The 13,791-nt window shown below is 48.7% G+C and overlaps 1 protein-coding gene across 4 annotated transcripts in view; it reads right to left on the bottom strand.

The window, feature by feature from the left end:
• Positions 1-13,791, bottom strand: part of LOC143017092 (plexin-A1-like) — a 171,416-nt gene that overhangs the window by 108,262 nt on the left and 49,363 nt on the right. The gene's annotated exons all lie outside the window — the stretch shown is intronic.

Raw genomic sequence — 13,791 nt, 5'->3', positions numbered from 1 at the left:
GTCTGGACCTGAACTTCAGGGACCGTGTGTGACGGAGACATGGAGGGAGTTTGTATGGACACGTATGGATCCATGGAACACAGAGAAGCTCCTCCAGATAAAGTCAGAAGTGGAGTTAGTTTAGCTTTAGAAAGAGTTTCCCAGGGGCCTTTGAGTCTGCAGCTTGTGTGACGTCGCCCCATAACATGAAGAAGGTGGGAGAATGCTGCAGAGACGCACATCTGCAACGAATATCAGACAATCGTCGGCGTATCGTTTTATACGTCTACATCTAAAGTTAGGAGGCCTTTCTGAGGTTTGTAGGTTCAAGAGAAACCTCAACTTAAATGTGTTTGGAATGATGTCGTTGTGGTTTGATGATGTTTATGATGAGGCCTCACACTCACACACAGGTGTCTGATCTGACAGGTGTGTAGGTGAGCAGGGTGGACCAGCAGCAGCTCCAGTAAGTGAACTCCTTCTCTGCTCCTCTCTTTCACTCTCACACTCCATTCCCAGCAGCAGCCTTGACCCTCCTTGTCTCTTCACTCCACTGCCTCACTAAATGCAGCCATTTTGGCTCCCACAGGGCCCGTGATGGAGCTCCAGTCGCCTCCCGGCAACATTCATACTACCAGAGCTGTAATGAAACTATGGATTTTCCATCAGAGTGCCAGCAGTGACTGTCTGTTGGCTGTGCATCCTGTCTCTTTTGCACTTTTCAACATATGAGATTCAACCCGGGGGGGAGCGGAGAACAGAGGAGCAATTTCCCTTTTCTCTGATTCTTCCTCCTCTTTGTACAATATGCTGACTCATGGATGAAGCTGAAGTGATGTTAAGGAAAGCTAAAGGTACATCAGGGATAAAGTTAATTGCTGAATTGATTTGTGGTTAAGACTTTAGCTCCAGGATAGGTTTATGATGTCATACGTGTTTGAGCTCCATGTTCTCCTCAGCTTGGGTGTTAGCTCAACACAGATGTTGTGGAGATGTTCGCTCATTTGCATTGTCCATCACAGTTAGAGAGCGTCCTGAAAGTGCAGACCTCCACACAGGGAGCTACATATTTATACTAGCTAACACTACTAACGCTACTACGCTAACTAACTAACTAACACAACACCAGAGACTGAGGAACTCACACAAGCAGATACAGAACAACAAGAGACTAGATCTGTGTGTACGGAGGGCTTACTGTGTGTGTGTGTGTGTGTATGTGTGAATGCCCAAAACAGTAAATAGTATTGTTATATATGAGTGGTTGTGATAGTAATGTGTTTCTTTGTGCTGCATACACACACCAGCATCTACTAGAGCTCTGCAGACAGGTACATTCATCTTAAACTCTCTCTCTCATTTGACATACACACACAGTCTCTCTCTCTCTCGCCCCACTCTCTTACACACACTCTCTCTCTCTCTCTCTCACACAAACACACACACACACACACATATGACCTACAAGCCCACTTATTTTCGACTCCAGTTGCCTCTGCAGTCCCACCGCTGTGCTGCTGGAACAACACCACATCCCCAATATTGTGACTGTGTTCGATTCCCGTCCTGCCTCACTGCCAATCTCTCTCCCTCTCCATCCCTCTCTCTCTCCCCTCTTCCATCTCTTCCTCCATCTAGCCCTCCTCCTTGTGTTTTTTTTGCATCTTGCCTCTTCTTCGCCATCACCAGCCGTGGCTGCCCTGACTACTGTTGTCATGGCAACCGAGGAGCAGGTCACCACTGGGGGATTTGGAGACAACTTGGAGTAAAGACCCCTGTGTTATTGGAGCCGTGTTATTGGGTGTGTGTGCTCCTCAAAAACAAACGCATATTTACAGACAAACACAAACGGAACAAATAAGAGAATGAGCTTAAAAAGGAGAATGAAGGAAAACGTGATGAAGCTCTCAGCCACACACACACACACACACACACACCACTCTGCGCCCCGGCCCCTATCTATTCCAAGGTTATCAGTAATCCAATAGTTTCCCTGGAAGGCAGCGGTTTTCCGGAGACAAGGCCAATATCCCGAAAGTAGACGCATCCGGAAGGAATTCCTGCTAGGTGACACAGCATTCCCTCTCTTCCTGCCTTTCTCCGTGTCAGGATGAAGGGTCTACTTCCTTCCGCTGTCTTTGCTTTCATCTGTCCTGTACACGTCTTCACTGTATGGATTGGGTTTCAGAATCTTTCAGCCTCGGTGCAGGAATGAAGCTACAGTGTCGCACAATCTGTCTAAAATAAACCACACAACTTGTTTGACCTTTAGAGAACTCAGACCCTCGTGATTGCAGCTCACTATGCATTCATGTTCAATGTACAAATGAAAACAGCGTCGACGCCTCAATGATTGTTTAAACCCAACCACAGTCTTAACGTAAACGCAAACATCACCGCCGTGCGCTTGGCTCACACTGCACGACACGTCTACCCTCTCTCTGCGTGCAGGGTGGGGTCCTACAGGCCTAAGCTCAGTTCTGCACCACTGGACAAACAAACCATCTGCTGCAACCTGCAAATAACTAAAAATCCATCCAAATCCAGTTGTTAGCCTGATCCCAGCTGAAGAAAGTGGCCCATAAAGTATTTACATGCTGCTTTAGCCCGGACCATAAAGGAGCCACAGTGTAATGTATGGAGTCATTAACCGTCACGCATGCAAACACTACATGCTGCTGCTGCGTGAGTGTGTGTGCGTGTGTGCGTGTGTGTGTGAGTGATGTCTTGGTGCATCCTCATGTTTCCTGCCTGCTTTTCTATGGTACATGCTTGCGTGTTTGCCTCTATTAGTGAGCGGACGTGTGTGTACATGATTATTTGTCTGTGCGTGTGTGTGTGTCTGTGTGTGTGTGTGTATCCTCTCCCCGGGGACCCTGTTTGCAGCGCTTTAATTAGCTTAATCCACCAGCAACACATGGATGGGAGAGCAGAGGAGGAGAGGGGAGTGAGGGCGGTACAGAGGGGAGAGTAGACGGGGGAGAATAGCTCGCCTCCTGCCATTTGTTACTACCACACACACACACACACATACATACACACACACACACAGTGGCTCTTGGCAGCTACGGTCGCTGGCCCGGCCATTGTGAGCCCCGTGGGGGGGGGGGGGGAGGGAGCTGGCTGTGAAACGAGCAGGCGTGCTGCTGGAGCACCTAAACCGTCTCCAGGGAGCGGCCCTCTTCAAACGCCAGCCAAGCTAAATGACCAATTAAATATAATCGTCCGGCCTTAATTGGTGTTAGCCAATTTACAATGACAATGTGCAATTAAAGCTATAGAGAGGATATGGAGACGACTGAGGGATGGCACGGCTCTGAGTGAGCTGGGCTGAGCCTGATTGGTCAACGGCGGGCGTTCTGTACCGACTTAATAATGAAGGGGCCGCTCTGTATCGCTCTATATTGCTCTGTATCGCTCTGTATGGCAGCAGCAGGAGGCGCCAGCAAACAACATCAACAATCACTGTAGGCATTTCATCAGTAACAGAAATGTGTAATTTAGCTGGAGCCAGGAGATTGTTTACATAGCAGCACGGTTGCTAGGCGATTGCAGAGCCAGACTCCATTCCCACTATGGATCTGGACAATTTTAGACCTAATTGGTTTATTTTCCCGGCGTTTAAACACAAATCTGTTCCTCATCCACAGAGTAAGTCAGGAGTAAATGTGTGATTGATCCTACATGAGGGCAGAGTTCACTCTTTAGTTCACTCTTTAGTTCACTCTTTAGGGATTAAAGGGAAAAGAAACATTGAATACAGCAAAACCTCCTATTCCTGTTTTAAGATCAGAGGCTTTAATGAAGTTTACTGAACGTGAAGAGGCACAAACGCTCCAGAAGCGTCGGCTTATATAAACTCATTAATGTGCAGATTGGAATTATTAAAATTTGTTGCATCACTTTAGGCTCAAAGAAGTAATTTAGAGTGTTTGACTGAGCTCAAGTGTCAAAGCTAATCACATTAGACCCACACAGAAGGAAAGGGTTAATACAGAAACACAAAGCAAAGTTTAGACAGAAGGAGATGTAAACAAGCTGAGTGAAAACAAACAGGGAGACGGTGTGACAGGAAGGAGACGGGAGAAAGGAGAGGAGAATGTGGGGTGAAGAGAGGGAGAGAGTGAGAGAGTGAGAGAGAGACAGAGACAGAGACAGAGAGAGAGAGAGACAGAGAGAGAGAGAAAAACAGGCCCGTCTTGGGAATAGATGCAATCAGCTCAGTCAGTCAGCTAATGACTAATTCCGTGGAGGTGCAGGAGAAGGGGAGAGGAAGGGAGGAGCGACGGCCTGAGTGAACGAGGGATGAGAGACCTCGGGTGAAGGAGTGAGACAAAGGCAGAACGAGGGAGTGACAGGAAGAGGAGAGAGAGAGAAGACAAGAGAGACGTGTGTAATTAAAGCTTCTGAAAAAATGAGAATCAAAAGAACGAGGGAGAGAGAGAGAGAGAGACAGAGAGAGAGATAAATAACCCTCTGTGAGAAAGTGAATAACACTGTTTTCAGCGAGTCGCCACTTAAAGGACTAATTCTTCATTTTTAAGGGTTTAGCAGATGGAAACACTCGAGCCACAAGGTCGGCCTGACCAATAATGTAGCCATTAGCCCCTCCTCTACTAGCCACGCTAACGCTAGCAGGGAGAGCTGCGTCTTAATTAGCGCCAAACACCGAATCGTGCCTCAGTGTGACTAAACAAGCGCGCTGAGTCGAAGTTTGGAGAGCAACTATGCTTTGTGTTTAGCCAAAGGGCACTGGAGCAGCATGGGGTGGTTGGTTGGTTGGTGGTGGTGACGGGGGGTTGTGTGTGTTGGATTTCCGCTCGGCTGTCACCATGTCATATGCTAACAGGATTAGCCGCGGGGGTCAGTGCCAAGATGGCCAGCGCTGGTCAGGAGGCTAGTGGGCTGATGCAGGGACGCTGGGGGCAAGAACCAGCATCCACGCCGTCCAGGCTGAAGCTGTGTGTGTGTGCGTGTGTGCGTGTGTGCGTGTGTGTGTGTGTGTGTGTGTGTGTGTGTGTGTGTGTGTGTGTGTGTGTGTGTGTGTGTGAGAGCAGGGGGGTAATTAGTTAGACAGCAGGAGCAGCATCATGCCGTGCAGGGAGGATGGATGCAGGGAGCTGTTACATTTAGAGTTGTTTTTGTGTGTCTGTGCGTGTGTGGCTGTATCTCAAGGGTATTTTGGAATTGTGTGTGTGTGTGCGTGTGTATGAGACAGAGAGAGACACATAAACACACACAGAGACAGAGAAAGAGAGAGAACAAACTCCGTGCTGAGGCTGAACATTGTGGCCCTGAATCGCTCCCAAAGCATATGACAAGCCATGTGATGACCCAGAAACACACACACACACACACACACACACACACACACACACACACACACACACACACACACACACACACACACACACACACACACACACACACACACACACACACACACACACACACACACACCTCCAGTAATATCATTTGAGGTTCACTAAGGACGCACTGAGCACAGCAGTGTGTTTGTTTCTTCACACACACACACATTCATCTTTCTTAATGTCAATAAAGCAGAGGAACGAATCAAAAACATTCAGTTAAGAATCTATTAGCTTGGCGATGGATAATCTGATAATCTTACACACACACACACACACACACACACAAATATAAACACACACACGTCCCATAGGGGAGTGTGTGTGTGTGTTTCCATTTGCTTTTTTCACACTAAATTAGCTAATGTGATAGTAACAGATTTTCACCCATGATGTAATGTAATGATGTAATGTAATGATGTAATGTAATGATGTAAATGAGATGAAGCACCTCACACCTCTTTATTCACGGAGCTTTATGGCGTCGTGTGTTGCATCTTGGGATCTTTACTACACAATGGTTTCTATGGCGGCCTGCATGGTGACCTCAGCACACACACTTCCTGTCTCCTGCTGTGTTTCCTTCAGCCTACCTTCCTCTCCTCTCCTCTTCTTCTCTCCCCTAAACGTTTTGCTGTGTTACTTTGTTGTACTTCAACACACACACACGCCACCAAAACGCCAACATGTTCCCGTGTTCCCCGTGATCTCTCTTCAGAAATGCCCCAACGATGACATCACACTGCAAACCATTCGCCCAGCAACCGCCCAAGACACCATAGCAACAACCCAACACACAACAGAAACCGTCCTACTAAACACTCCAAACACTTCTTAGTGCATGCAGGTCGAGGTTCACACCATAAACACAACATTTTAGTTTGACTCTACGTGTTCTAACTACATTCATGTGTTCAGCCTCAGCCTCAGCCTCTCTTCCAGTGAGCCTCAGCCTTATTACATAGCTTCCACACGTGTCTCCCCTCAGCCGGAGCCCAGACTGCGCACTGCTGGGCTTAATTACCAGGAAATCAGTGTGTGAGGTGTGTGTGCGTGTCAGACACAGACACGTTTGGCCAAATGTAATTCCTGCCCGCTGTGGCCCTCATAACCGAGCCACTGGTCACTGTGTGGGCCGCCGATGAGCCACAGTGTGGGTCCAGCTTTGACTGAGCTCATTTTGGCTTGTTGGCTTCAGGTATGACATTCCCTGCGATGTTGATACAAGCCTGTGTGTGTGTGTGTGTGTGTGTGTGTGTGTGTGTGTGGTGTGTGTGTGTGTGTGTGTGTGTGTGTGCCAGCAGGTCCCTCTCAGCTGTATCAGATTGCAGGGCCGGAGTCGTGCCAGGTCGCTACATTTCCTGCTCTCCACACACACACACACACACACACACACACCTTCTCTCCCTGCAGGCACACAAACGTCACACCGCTCCAACTCGAGGGCCAGCTTAGACTGAACATGGAGACGGACCAGGACAGAAAGGCTCAGTCTGGGTTTTGGGACATATTTACATGTAAGCTGAGGGCACAAGTCTACATGTAGTGTAGTAAATCATTATTAATGTACGCAGACTTTAATAAATGAATGTAAACGAAGGCCTGATCAAACTGAGCTCCTGTTGAATTACGAATTTCATTTCCAGTTCATTTAAAATGTTCAGTCTGGCACTCAGACGATGTCAGGGGGATAAAAGAATGGGCCAATTACAACAGAGATGATTCCCTGCCATGGCGTGTGCTTGGGTGTGTGTGCTCGTGTGTGTGTGTGTGTGTGACATGCAGCAGGTTGGTGTGGGGCTGCAGTCGATCGTTTATCCGATCATTAACACGCCGATCACGCCCACACAAACTCATTCACACTTTGGGACCATTGAGAGTTTCCTGATCACCTAACCTGCTGGCGTTTGGACCACAGGGAGACAGCGGAGCACCAGGTGGAAACAAAACACATCCAGGGGAATGTGTGTGTGTGTTTTTTCTCACTTCCCCTTCAGCCTGTGTTCATCCCCCCACCGTCTTACCCGTGGGCAGGCGGTGCAGTCAGGTCAGGTGAGCAGACAGGTGTGTGTGTGTGTGTGTGTGTGTGTGGACATTAACTATGGAGCAGAAGCCTGCACAGAGTCCATCGGCTGATGTAAGATGATGAAACCACACGTGGACTCAGAAAGTAAAGATCAGCTCCAGAATGAATCCGTCCAACATAAATATGTGCAAAGACTTTAATGAAGACACAAGTTGGTCTCCAAGGCGACCCTAGTTGAGGAAGCGAAGGCTCATTTTCACGACCTTCTCCTCACGCTGGAGAGAAAAGCATCTGCTGTAGGTTTGCTCATGTTTTTGCGGGGCTTCTTTGATGTTGTGGTCTGAGCTGAGCCGGCTAATGGAGCTGACCTAGAAACGGGGGCCGGCCCGGTCCTGCTGATCCTGCCGGCATCCAGACTCTTCTAATCTTCCTTTAAAAAATGGATTCCGGCGTGGACGCATTCATTATTCATTTCCCCCCGCTCTCCCTTCCCTCGCTTCCTTTTCGTTCCCTCTCATCTCCCCTTCACTTTGCTTCATTAGGCTTTCGCCGCTGTAAATTAAGACGAGCGCTGCAGCGGGGGCGACGATGATTGAGCGGCGCCCGGTTGCATGCTCTTGGACGAGGCTAAAGTGCGCCAGCGCCCAGATTATCGGGGAGCAGCTTCACCTTACGTACGACATTTACGAGTGATTACCTTTAGGATTCAGAGCTTTATTGCTGTTGAAATGTCGATAACGGCTGGCAGTGAGCTTAAAACCAGATATAAGTGTAGATTTGATAAGGGGACAATAGAGACGCAGGGCGGTATGGAGCCCCTTAATGGCTCTGGAGCTCGTTAGCTAGCTAGGATGTATGGATCATTATGGAGGCTGAGGCTCCTGTAGGATAAAGGTGCAGAGTTAGAGACGCTGGATTAATGGGGGTGTGTGGGTGGATTTGCATTTGTGTGTGGTGTGTGTGTGTGTGTGTGTGTGTGTGTGTGTGTGCGTGTAGACAGAGGAGGCACTAAATCTTTTAAGAAGTCGCCTCATTACCGTCTACACTCAACGCAGAACAACACGCCCCCTTTGCTAACAAGTAAATGTGTGTGTGTGTGATCTATGTGTGTGTGTGTGTGTGTGAGTCAGACTGTGTTGGTCCACGAGCGGGGCGAACAACGCGGAGGGAAAGTGAGCGAGCAGAGCGGCGATGTGAGGCGGCGATAGATGATTGATGAGCCGTTCACTAATTCATAGCTGTGGTTTTACAGCGGCTATTCTAGTTAGATTGTCAGGATGTGGGCGCCCTTAAGACTCAGTTTAACCTTTAACCGCTGAAGCTCAGAAGGGAAAACGCTAGCGTCACGCCGTCAGCACGTCTGTGGACAGATGAGCTCATTCTGGCAGTCTGCATCACATGGAATACATCTGTGATTGTTTCAGTACGTATAACTTTGAGCACCATGAAAGCAACTCAGATTCGTTAGCACATCAAGTTTAATTAGGTTGATTTGAGCTTTGATGTCTACTTTTGTGCAAATCGAATCTTTAATCACAAAATTACAGACGATTCTAGCGGCTCTCCAGTTCATCGCTCTTCCTCTCCATTCATGCAGGATCTAAAGCTCTATTTCTGCTGTGTGTGTGTGTGTGTGTGTGTGTGTGTGTGTGTGTGTGCCCGACGGCGAGATGCTTTGTACTCTGTTAGCTTGAACGTAGACACACAAAACGACAAACCAACAGATGGGGACGAGGCTCGAGCCGGCAACGACGGGATAATTAAGATCCACATGCTTCAGCAAGACGCACACGCATCCTCAAAACCACACACACCACACACACAGAGTCCAGCTGTGGTAGCCCTGGGCGCTGGCTAGGCTAACACAGGAGGAAGCATATGAGAACTTCCTCAGTTGGCCGGTAAACAGCTACAGGGGGCGAGCGAGCCTGCTAGCTCGCTATCCTGGCGTAACGATGCCTTCAATTAAAACCGCTGTTGATTTCATGCTAGGGCGCTTGTTAAGACAGTGGTCATGCCGCGAGAGAGAGAGAGAGAGAGAGAGAGGGAGGGGAGACAGAGGAAGAGAGAGAGAGACAGAGAGAGAGAGAAAGATAGAGAGACATATACAGCTTCTCGTGCTCACATCAGGTCTTAATTGGTCTGAATGTGATGGGGTTTATTAAACAGCTGTGGCGTCAGGAGAAGGGAGAGACGCTGAGGAGAGTCGCAGGTTTCACCGTTAATTTGTGAAAAGGCGAGAAAGACTGAAGGAGCGTTGAGTGACAGCAGAGAGATAAACCATGTGGCAAAGCTCTTCAGATGTGTAAACTCTCTGCTACGTCTTTGCTTGACCTCTATCCTCTCTGCCCTCTGAGCCTTTCATCCTCCCCTCCATCTCCACCTCCCCCGTCTCCCTCTCATCCGCTCTGTGTGTGTGTGTGTGTGTGTGTGTGTGTGTGTGTGTGTGTGTGTGTGTGCGAACTTCACACAGTGTGTGAACTAATGACTGAGGGGCACCAGACGCCTGCACAAAGCTCCTCTCTGTGCTGCTCACCCAGGCCGGCAACTCGTGGCTCTACTGAGCGAGGCCAAACGGTGACACACACACACACAAAGAGCGAGATCGAGAGAGAATACAACAAAGCCACTACACCACATTATCAGATTAAGATTTTCAATTTAGTGCCTTATCAAGAACAAAGACACACACACACACACACACACACACACACACACACACACACACACACACACACACACACACACACACACACACACACACACACACACACACACACACACACACACACACACACACACACACACACAGGCCATAGAGGCGTAAACACAGTGATGTCGTGCGTCTTCATCTGTATGGATCCTCAGTGATCTTTAAAGGTTTTGGCTGGCGTCCATTTAATCCAATTTGTATTTGAGGACAGAGATCTGGCTCGGCTCCTGCGTCTCCACTTTACTCAACATCAAACTTCAAAAAATGCTCATCAGTCTAAAACCAAAAGAACTTGATGTACGTGCAGACGTATGGAACAGGCAGAGAGCTTTGTTTAGTGTGAGAGAGAGAGAGAGATGGTTCTAGAATAACCTTCAGAACGCTGAGTCTCCATGAATAAATCATCTTAAAGCAGCTTCTAAAGATGAAGCAGCTCATTAAGATACACATTTCCATCGGCCTCGACCTGCTACAGACACAACACCACCAGCACGCTGTAATGGGACACCGGTGTCCTAATTAAGACGAGGGAATCTGTAAGTACTTATTTACAGTGGCAGTGTGTTCTATGAATTGGAAAATTCAAACGCAGGAGGACAGATGAGACCCACACAGATTAGATTAATCATTTTACCCAGATACCTTGACCACACCCCCCCCTCGAGCCGGAGGTCAAGGCCCGATGAATCCCTCCTGAGGTCTCCACAGAGGATCTGGACTCAGTTGTGGTTTCTAGTCGTGCGGCCGCATTGCTTTGACAACAGCTCAACGGTAAAGACACACTGGTGGCTGCCAGTCGGCCTGGTTGGCCCGCTTACTCACTCGCCAGTCTGGTGTCGCCGTGTTTGAACAGGAAACACGGCGAAGGAAACGATGATTATCGTTCTTTCAACACTGACTTCACTCTTCAAATATCATTCAAATACCGCGGCGTGTTTATTTGTGTCTGTTCAGCTGGTGGTTTTGTCTCTGCAGGCTGGGAGGTACGCATTTCAATGGAGCGCGCGCGCACACACACACACACACACACACACACACACACACACACACACACACACACACACACACACACACACACACACACAGTTTGACAGGGCTGCATTATGCACCACTAGAATAACAATAATCAGTCAATTAGGCCGTGACATGGGCTCTTGATGGTGACACCAGCAGTCCCAGAGGAATACATCAGTGTGTTCACGTTCACACACACACACACGCACACTGTCACTGTGTATTAACCCTCACAATGCCACTGACATTTATAAATGACTAGAGAAAGCAAACACACCACCTTCATTTACAGAAACATGTTATTGTTTGACTTGTTATAACATCACTACACACACTTCTTCAAGCTCCATCAGTATGACGTGGCTCCCCCCCCTGGTGAGGTTGAGGCTTCATTCTCAGGTCTTTAACCCTTTAATGCTCAAATGAAGAGATGGAGGTCAAGCTCAGGACTTCAGCTTTTACTGTAATGAACTCCTGACAGGCTAGCTGTGAGTTTTGAGTCATGGCTGTTCTGATGTCCTCGCTGGCTGCTTCCTGTCGCTCTAATCGATGGCTGTCACTCATTACTGTCGCTCTCACATGAACAGTCAGCGGTAACAATCGTCCACGCCGTCCCACCTGAGCCCAGCGCAGAAACAATGGGCACCCAGCAGGTACCAGGGGCACCCGGGGCACTTGGCACCTGGCACACTGCACACACACACTGCACACACACACGGCAGATGGCTCACGTCGGCCCCTGACAGAGCATGCGTCTGAGGAACCCTAACTGTGTGTGCGTGTGTGTTTCTTTGAAATATCAATAACAGCGTTTCTAACACGTCTGGTCTCATCACAGGGGTCCCTTCCTCTGTGTTCCCCCCTCAGATCAACTCTGGGGGCCGGGTCAGGGGGCTTTGTCCAGACTCAACGGACCGTTTACACGCAGACGTGGACGAGCAGAATCGACCAATGAGCCAAAGTTTGACTTAAATGTCCTCAGCTTGGGCACTGAAACCTTTAATTCACTGCTAAAGAGTTCACGTATGAGAGCAGATGTAAAGATCTGTCACCTAGACTTGTGTGGATGTGTGTGTGGAGGCGTGTCTTTGGACGAGGAGAGAGGGAGGGAGTGGGTGAAAAAGAGAGAGAGAGAGAGAGAAAGAGAAAGGCAGAGAGAGAGAGAGAGAGAGAGAGAGAGAGAGAGAGAGAGAGAGAGAGAGAGAGAGAGAAAGAGAAAGGCAGAGAGAGAGAGAGAGAGAGAGAGAGAGAGAGAGAGAGAGAGAGAGATGTATGGCACAGAATGTAAAGCTGAGCCTGCTGAGTGACCAATGGCCTTCTGAGGCTGAGATAATGAAACGGTCAAAGGGAATGAAAGCTTTTAATCTGAAATATGAAGTCTGCCCGCTCGTCCTTGACCACAGCAGCATACAGACGACCGCCCGAATTAGCTAATCACACAAGTGTGCGTCACCTCCTCCTCCTCCTCATCACCTCCCTCCTCCCCTCGTCTACTGCCTTCATCATCTTCATCTCCCTATGCATGTCCCCTCTTCAACCCTGCCGTCCTCTCCAGCACACACACACACACACTGTTTACATGCACTTCAAGTACAATTAACGCTGTAATCAAGGCAGTACATCATGTTCCCTGCTCTGTAGCACATGGGCACTAGATGAAGGAGGCTGAATCCATGGAACAGAGCGGAGTTAGGTGATTGTAAAGATTCAGCCTATGGATCTTAATCAGAGTAGGAACGGGGTCGCCCCATGTGGACTTGGAGAACGGAGGAACATGATGGATTCTGTCCATGTACAACAAAGAGACATAAAGAGAGAAGAGAGACATAGCAACAAGGATATGGACTCCCTGACTACGCAAGACTCTGACTCTCTCCCTCTCCCTCTCCTCTTCATACTCTTCCTCCCCTCCCCGCCCTGAGCCGAGGCAGTATTAACAGCATTCAGCAGTAGTGCTCTCCAGAGTGGAATGCGAGCGCTCCATCATTACATCACGTTGTGCGTTCACTCCCCACAAAAACTGTTAAAAGCCCAAAGCACACAGACACGGAAGCTCCAGACACCTCAACTCTCTAACACCATCTCAGCACATCAACACAATCACTTAGAGACGCAGACACACTCACAGCTCCACCAGGGGGACGAGTGGAGGCCTGGTCCTTATTTCAACAGCCCCCCACACACACACACACACACAGACAGACAGACACACAGAAAACAACATGCCTTAACAACACAGCGTTGCTTTCCTAGGTGATGTTCTACACCAAAAGCTAAACTTGAGCAAAGTGTGAGTAGCTAAATAAATGAGCGGCCGGCTGCCAAGCTAACTGAATGGCTGTCACTTTGACAAATGCGCCGCGCTGAATCTTAAGTCAACATTGTATTATGTGTTGTCTCCCTCTCGCTCGCACACACACACACACACACACACACTCGCAGAAATCCATGCCATCACAAGCTCTCGCACATCATTATGCATCGCGTGAGTGACAAACACTGACGCCGCGCGCATACACAAACACACATTAATGCGCACAAACACACAGGCTGATTATAGATTCATAATACTGAATGGATGACAGGTCTGGAGCAGTGCGGAGGGAAACTGGGTGAATTCCAATGAGCTGCCTTTAACTCTGAGAGCGCCGTCCCTTCATAGATTGGATCACACGTGTGCACAGGCAGCA

Source organism: Genypterus blacodes, unplaced genomic scaffold (genome assembly GCF_046128005.1).
Source record: "Genypterus blacodes isolate CSIRO-AG114 ecotype Tasmania unplaced genomic scaffold, CSIRO-AGI_Gbla_v1 ptg000266l_1, whole genome shotgun sequence".
Lineage (NCBI taxonomy): Eukaryota > Metazoa > Chordata > Actinopteri > Ophidiiformes > Ophidiidae > Genypterus > Genypterus blacodes.
The sequence above is the reverse complement of the archived record's forward strand: the minus strand, read 5'-3'. Positions and strand labels throughout refer to the sequence as shown.